This window comes from Marmota monax, unplaced genomic scaffold (genome assembly GCF_021218885.2).
Source record: "Marmota monax isolate L192 unplaced genomic scaffold, Marmota_monax_Labrador192_F-V1.1 WCK01_AAM20220418_F8-fsc00116, whole genome shotgun sequence".
Classification (NCBI taxonomy): domain Eukaryota; kingdom Metazoa; phylum Chordata; class Mammalia; order Rodentia; family Sciuridae; genus Marmota; species Marmota monax.
This window is the reverse complement of record NW_026695220.1, coordinates 3,723,644-3,732,121: the sequence shown is the minus strand read 5'-3', so window position 1 is coordinate 3,732,121 and position 8,478 is coordinate 3,723,644. Positions and strand designations below refer to the sequence as shown.

The window sequence follows — 8,478 nt, the reverse complement described above, 5'->3', positions numbered from 1 at the left end:
TCTTTTAATGAAAAAGTATATAAGTGGAGGGAGATACAAAACTACACATCTTCAGGAAAAGATTGGTGTGTTCACTTATAAAGTTAAAGGAAAGGCCAAAAAGAAAAATAAGAACAAAGATTAAAAACAAATGTCAAAGTCCATTTTCTTTAATATATAAGAAGCTCCTTTCTTTCAGTAAAGCAGGCAGAAGACATGCATGGCCATTCAAAAAAGGAATGCAGCTAACTACAAACCTACAAAAAGATGCTAAGGCACACTCATAATTTAATCTCTGCAAATGAAAGGAACAAAATCCATTAATCATATCTTGGGCGAAATGAGCTTATAAAAACCACGTTTGGCAAGAGCGTCAGTTATGCGAGATATATTTCTGATAACTTGTTTATTTATTTATTTATTTTTGGTGATAGGAATCCCACTATGTTTCTAGGCTGGCCTCAATTCCTGGGCTCAAGTGATCCTTCTTCTTCAGCCTCTTAAGCGGTTGGAATTACTAGTATGAGTGATTGTGTGTGTCTGAGAACTTTTTAAAGGGCAAATTTGTAATATCTGTGCAATAGAAAGGCATATATTTTTTAACCCTATAAATAAATGCATGGTTAGGAATTTACCACTATTGATTATATTTGAAATCATTTGTCAACACACATGTGTATTTCTGTACAATAATCTATAATAACAAATATTGGGAACTACTTAAGTGTCAACATTGATTACATGAATAGTGATAATCTGTATAAATTGAACACCATGAGTTTAATTCAAAAGGATGAGGCCAATCTGAATATGATGATTTAAAAATATCTCTCTGATATGTTAGAAAAACAAAGTTCAAGACAGTGTATGTATGAGTCTTCCATTTGTATAAGTAAAATAATAACCCAGATGTCCTATGTATACTACATGCCAAGATTTATGCAATTTTATCAATATAACATCAAAACGACCCCCATTCTCCCCATACTCTTGGTTATAAGGGAATGTAATGTTTTCAAAGTTATCAAGTGGTCGAATCTATTCACTTGAATTGAGTTTAAGTCTCAGTATGTAATCATTAGGGTTGTTGGGAGCAACTGCTTCAGAAAAGGAATGTCCCTCTAGTTCAATAAATTGCCTCTGCAGAAAGAATATGGATATAACCTATGCAGAGAGTCATATAAAAATGAGCTTCTTTTTTCTTAAAATCTTATTTACATATCTGTTGTAGTTTATTAAAAAAAAGAACACACATTTGTGCCTTTCCTATTTAAAAGAAATAATTCTTCATTAATTTGGTTTAAATTTAGCTTGTAACAGTTTAAGGTGTTCCAACAGCCACACAGGGCAAGGTGCCGAAGGATGGGAGAGGCTGGGCTCTCACTCTCAGGGCAAAGCACGGTGTTCTGGGGAACTACATGGGTTCCTTGCCTAAGGCACTAGATGTCTTTTTTTATTCTTCTTGAGATCATGCATTTGATTTAGGGTATCAAATAAGGCACATGGCTTTGCCACAAAGTACTTCAGCAGCTCAGCAACACTTACAACACATCTTAAACCCAAAGGGCAATTGTTTCTCGCCTTTTTTCCTCTTTATGCATAATTCATACAAGATTATTTGTCTGTTTATCATACTACTCTGTGATCTTACTGAGAGCATTAAACTCTTCCAACCACTGATTCAGGAATAATCTTTTGCTTTTCAACATAATCAATTCATTTTTTTTTTCCTTTGAAAAATCTCATAAATTTGAAGGCTGAAATATCCTTGTTAAGAGAGTGTCATAATAATTGTGCATAGTAGTGGAATGTGAGTATGTAACCCCTTAGATGAATTTGCAACTAAAAGTAAAGAAGATTTTATTTTTCTAGTACTCATAAGTTAAACTTTTGCAGTAACTAGGAAGGTACTATGGGATGACATAGATTAGTTAGGGTATGGACTGAACTGTGGCAACAAAGGCCCCCAAGTGGATGGGGTCAGACCGAAGGGCACATCTTTCCTTTTTCAGTCAGCAGCTCAGGGAGGCAGGTGGGCTGCACAGCATGAAGTGCAGTCAGCCAAGGTCTCATGCTGACAGGTCTGCTCTTTTGTCCCCTAAATGGGTCATCAAAGTTGTTGCAGCCATTTTCAGCCAGAAGAAAAAGGAAAGAGGGGAAGAAAAACAATTTTTCCTTGAAGGCAAGAGATGCAGGAATCACTCATTCCTCTTCCATGCACAGTCCACTAGTAAGAACTTGGATACACACAGTCAGTTTTACTTTTTGTTTTGTTTTTGCTGTGTTGAGTGTCAAATCCAGAGCCTTACACTTGCTAGGAAAGTGTTCTACTTTTGAGCTATCCCAGGCCTAGATAGTTATACTTCTGCAGAAAGCTGAGAAGTAATGTTTTCATCTGGCTGAATATATTCCTAAATGAGATCTTATTACCATGAAAAAAATGGGGAGAAGGGATTTTGATGGCAACTGTCTATAACATCTACCTTTAATTAATTTACAATTTAAAAATTTGTTTTATAATTGCATATGAATTCTAAAGACATAAAACCAATAATGCATAACTCAAAATGACTGTAATATAAATTAAGATGAATTTTAGCTGCAAGCATTTATACTATGACTTTGTTGTTGAGTAATTGAAATCGAAACAGTCAGGAGTCAACAGTTCAATCCAAGACATTTACAGGACTTATATGATAATTCACATTATCCCTCTTCATTATCAGAATTCTAGAGCTGAAAATCATATTGTTTTAAACTACATGTACTTTGGACAATAATGTCCATCACATTCTACCATCCTTGCTAACCTCTTGCTCTCTCCTTTCCCCTCCAATCCCTCTGCCCTATCTAGAGTTTATCTATTCCTCTCATGCTCCTCCTCCCTACCCCACTATGAATCAGCCTCCTTATATCAGAGAAAACATTCAGTAATTCTTTTTGGGGGGATTGGCTAACGTCACTTAGCATTATCTTCTCCAATGCCATCCATTTACCAGCAAATGCTATGATTTTATTCTCTTTTATTGCCACATTTTTTTTTTGGTATCCATTCATCTATTGAAGGGCATCTGGGTTGGTTCCACAGTTTAGCTATTGTGAATTGTGCTGCTATAAACATTGATGTGGCTGTGTCCCTGTAGTATGCTGTTTTTAAGACCTTTGGGTGTAGACCGAGGAGAGGGATAGCTGGGACAAATGGTGGTTCTATTCCCAGTTTTTCAAGGAATCTCCATACTACTTTCCATATTGGCTGCACCAATTTGCAGTTCCACCAGCAATGTATGAGCGTACCATTTCCAACACATCCTCGCCGACATTTATTGTTGTTTGTCTTCATAATAGCTGCCATTCTGACTGGAGTGAGATGATATCTTAAGAGTGATTTTGATTTGCATTTCTCTAATTGCTAGTAATGATGAACATTTTTTCATATATTTGATGATTGATTGTATATCCTCTTCTTAGAAGTATCTTTTCAGTTCCTTGGCCCATTTATTGATTGGGTTATTTGGTTTTTTGGTGCTTAAGCTTTTTGAATTCTTTATATACCCTAGAGATTAGTGCTCTATCTGATGTGTAAGGGATAAAGATTTGCTCCCAAGATGTAGGCTCTCTATTCACCACACAGATTGTTTCTTTTTCTGAGAAGAAACTTTTTAGTTTAAATCCATACCATTTATTGATTCTTAATTTTAATTCTTGTGCCACAGGTGTCTTATTAAGGAAGTTGGGGCCTAATCCCACATGATAGAGATTAGGGCCTACTTTTTCTTCTATTAGATGCAGGGTTTCTGGTTATATTCCTGATCCATTTTGAGTTGAGTTTTGTGCATGGTGAGAGATAGGGGTTTAATTTCATTTTGCTACATATGGATTTCCAGTTTTCCCAGCACCATTTGTTGAAGAGGCTACCTTTTCTCTGTTCTTGACACCTTTGTCTAATATAAGATAATTGTAGTTCTGTGGGTTAGTCTCTGTGTCCTCTATTCTGTACCATTGGTCTACCAGTCAGTTTTGGTGCCAATACCATGCTGTTTTTGTTACTATTCCTCTGTAGTATAGATTAAGGTCTGGTATAGTGATGCCACCTGCTTCACTCTTCTTGCTAAGGATTGCTTTAGCTATTCTGGGTCTCTTATTTTTCCAGATGAATTTCATGATTGATTTTTCTATTTCTTTGAGGAATGTCATTGGGATTTTGATCAGAATTGCATTAAATCTGTATAGTACTTTTGGAAGTATGGTCATTTTAATAATATTAATTCTGCCTATCCAAGAGCAAAGGGGATCTTTCCATCTTCTAAAGTTTTGTTTGATTTCCTTCTTTAGAGTTCTGTAGTTTTCATTGTATAGATCTTTCACCTCTTTTGTTAAGTTGATTTCCAAGTATCCTATTTTTTTTTTGAATCTATTGTAAATGGGGTAGTTTTCCTCATTTCCCTCTTAGAGGATATTTCACTGATATACAGAAATGCCTTTGATTTATGCATGTTGATTTTGTATCCTGCTACATTGCTGAATTCATTTACTAGTTCTAGAAGTATTCTGGTGGAGCTTTTTGGGTTTTCTAGGTATAGAATCATATTGTCAGCAAATAGTGCTAATTTCAGTTCTTCTTTTCCTATACATATCCTTTTTTAACTTTAAACAAATTTTTATTACACAAAGGTTGTCACATAATTGGATATTTCTCTAGTTTGTACACAATTATTCTCCACAGAAAGGCTGCTTCTGAACTTCTCGTCTGGTTATGGCAAGCACTAAAATCCTGGTTTTAGCAGGATAGTAGTAAATGCCTTGTGATTTAAGTTGAAAGCAGTGCATTGGTACAAGGCTCTTGCACCCAGTATCAGGAATGTACTAATGTCTTTATTCAAAAATACAAAATAAATTATCTGTAGGCATAGACAATGACAGCAGTAAACCATTATATACTATCAACTGAAACCAGTAACTGATGGTTATAGTGATTTTATTAAACATCAACCAGCCTTTTCTTCAGTCATTCTCTTCAACTGACTTCTCTGAAGTTATTGGTGAGGAACCTAGCCTTGAGCTTCCTGTCACAGTTCATTAATAATGGTAAAGCACTTTTCTGAGAATTAGAACATGCCACCTCCCATACCACCTCCCATTCCACCCATTGTGCCCATTCCAGGGTCCTTTTCTTCTTTAGGAATTTCTGTGACTATGACTTCTGCTGTAGTTAACAGAGAAGCAATACCAGCAGCATCCAGTAAGGCAGTTCTTAAAACCTTTGTTGGACCAATGAGTCCTTTTTCTACCATATTCACAAAATCTCCAAGCATAGCATCATAGCCAACTTCTGAGGAACTCTGCAGAATTTTCTCAACTATCAAAGAGCCTTCAACACCTGCATTCTTAGCAATGGTCATTGCAGGAATTTTAAGTGTTGTTTTTTTTTTTTAATGATTTCTATACCAATTTTCTGATCCTCATTAGCTGGAGTTAGTGAGTCCAAGGCTGGAATGCACCGAAGCAGAGCACATTCCCCCACCCAGAACAATGTCTTCTTCAACGGCAGCTCTTGTAGCATTGAGGGCATCTGTAACTTTGTCTTTCTTTTCATTCACTTCAACGTTACTTGTCCCACCAACCTTCAGCCCAGCTACTCCATCTGAAAGTTTTGCCAGTCGTTCATTCAGTTTTTCCTTTTCATATTCACTATTTGTGGTTTCTAATTGCTCTGTGATTTCTTGAATATGCTTTTCAATTTGAGCTTCATCACCTTTTCCTTTCAAAAGCATGGCATCATCTTTGGTGACAATGACTTCTCCAACTTTTCCTAAATCATGGAGGCTGAACATCTTCAATATTTAGGGTCAAAACCTCCTCACCAAACACTGCACCACCAGTAGCAATAGCCATATCTTTAAGTTGGTTCTTTCTGTTGTCACCAAAACCTGGAGCTTTAACTGCCACAACCTGAAGACCAACTTTTAGCCTATTCAAAACAAGTGTACTTAGAGATTCTCCATCAACATCTTCAGCAATTATGACCAATGGTTTGTGGTGAGCATTGGCAATTTCAAGAGCAGGTACAATGGACTGGATGCTAGAAATTTTCTTTTCACTCAACAGAACATAAGCATCCTGGAATTCACATTTCTGCCTCTTGATGTATTAATAAAGTATGGAGAGATATAGCCTCTATCAAACTTCACGCCTTCAATAATTTCTAATTCATCCTCAAGTGTTTTTCCATCCTTTACTGTGATCACACCCTTTCTTCCAACCTTTTGCATTGCACCAGAAATAATGTTGCCAATTTCTTTGTCTCCATTTGCAGAAATGGTAGCAACCTGAGCAATTTCTTCAGGGGTTGTCACAGGTTTAGACTGCTTTTTGAGTTCAGCAATTACAGCATCAACAGCTAACATCACACCTCTCCTGATTTCCACTGGATTAGCACCTTTGCTAATCTTCTCGAAGCCTTCTTTGGCAATAGAGTGTGCCAGTACAGTAGCAGTGGTGGTGCCATCCCTGGCCTCTTCATTTGTATTATTGGCAACATCTTGAACAAGTTTAGCTCCAATATTTTTTGTATTTTTCTTTAAATCAATTGACTTTGCAACAGTCACACCATCTTTTGTTACTTTGGGACTTCCCCAACTCTGTTCAATAATTACCTTTCTTCCCTTTGGCCCCATTGTAACAGCTACAGCTAAAAGGTCTACACCTTGAAGCATTAAGGCTCGGGCATCTGCACCAAATTTTACATCTTTGGCATAAGCCCGAGTGAGATGAGGAGCCAGTCCCCTAGACACTGGTCTCATCTGACGAAGGACTGTGGGTAGTTGAAGCATTTCTGCGGGGCGTCTGGCAGGGAGTGCACGCGGCAAGGCAGACCGTCTGTGGCGAGTGAGTGCTACATATCCTTTTAATTTCTTTTGTCTAATTGCTCTGGCCAGGGTTTCAAGAACTATGTTGAATAGAAGTGGTGAAAGAGGGCATCCTTGTCTTATTCCAGTTTTTAGAGGGAATGCCTTCAATTTTTCACACACACACACACACACACACATATATATATACAGGATGTTAAAATAGTAAAATTTGGAGGGGGAAATAAAAATGAAAGAAGAAAAATGAAAAGAAAAAAATGGGCATATACAACACCTCTATATTATATTATTCAAAGGACTCAGTCCTCAAAATCCTATTTCATACAAAGTTCTTGGTTTCACATATGTTGGGGGATGTGAGGACCGGAGGATAGAAGGTTAAAAGAGAAAGAGAAAAAAAAAATATTTGAAGGAAGAAACCAGGGTTGTTGCTAGTTTTAGGGATCCATTTCTTTCCTGCTTCTCTTCTCATGCAATAGGGTGGAGTTGTCTGTTATAAGCCTGTGTCTCTGCCCTCAGGATGATGCCAGGATGGGAAGACTGGTCCTGGTGTAGGGCACCTGGAAGCGGGGGAGTGCCACCTGCCAGTCCCTGCAGGGAGACTGCACCTCACAGGTCTCTTTTTGAGACTGCTTGCTCATATGACTTGAGCGCCCAGTACTATCTCCCTATCTTGCCTGGAGATTTCCCAGTTCCTGGTCTCTCTATTAGGCTCCAAACTATAGCCATGTCTCCCTCTCCCTTAGCAGTTCCCAATTGTGGGACCTCTTACATCTAGGCTCATACCAGGTGGGCGGTACCCTAGTCGCATTGTACACCTGTCCAACTGAGAGCTGTTTTTGTGTTGGGTAGTAACTGTGTTGAGTTATTGCCCCTGGGGAGATGGGGAGTTGGAAACCTGGAACCTGGCCCAATGGAGATCCGATCTGGGAGCTGCCCACCACCAAACATGGCGAGAAAGGAGGTCTCAAGATGGAGGCAGTCTGCTTGCAGCCCTGGGGTGTCTGGTGAAGTGAGGGAAGCCGAGTGATGGCCTTATGCTGTGGTTAGATAGCAGCCGAGTGACCTGCATGGGAGAGGAGTGAAGTCTAAGAGTTCTGCAGAGGTGCTGATAGGTGATTCTGCTAAGTGAGCCGAGCGTGGGCTAGAACTCTGGGCTTTCGGTTTTGGGAGCCAGGAGTCCAGAGTCCTACTTGAATGCTGAGACTCGGAGCCCTGTGCAGGGGTCACAGCACTGGTGATTTCTGCAGAAGTCAATGAATAGGGGTCCTTTAACACTCTCATAGATGCAGTATTCCAACTAGGTGAGATCTGGATCACAGAGCGACACAGAATGCTGCCTCCCTCTGGCCCACTATCTTCCTGGAAATGGTATTTCATTGTTAACATTACATTTACATCTTTGAAGTTATATCTAACAGGTTGCTATAACTTGCTCAAACAAACTGGCTATTGTCCATCTAAAGGTCCTGGAGTGTCGTATTACCAATACTGTAGCTACTATTATTGAGTTTTTGCAAAAGTACTGAATAGATAGATGAACTGGATAATTTAAAGAAAAGAGGTAGGAAACATACATTTCAGAATTGTTCAGCAATTTGAATGTGGACACTTGTTTATTTTTTTTTTTCTG

At 38.4% G+C, this 8,478-nt stretch overlaps 1 pseudogene; it reads right to left on the bottom strand.

Moving 5' to 3' along the window:
• Positions 1-4,790: 4,790 nt before the first annotated feature.
• Positions 4,791-6,817, bottom strand: LOC124085086 (60 kDa heat shock protein, mitochondrial-like; annotated as a pseudogene).
• Positions 6,818-8,478: the final 1,661 nt, after the last annotated feature.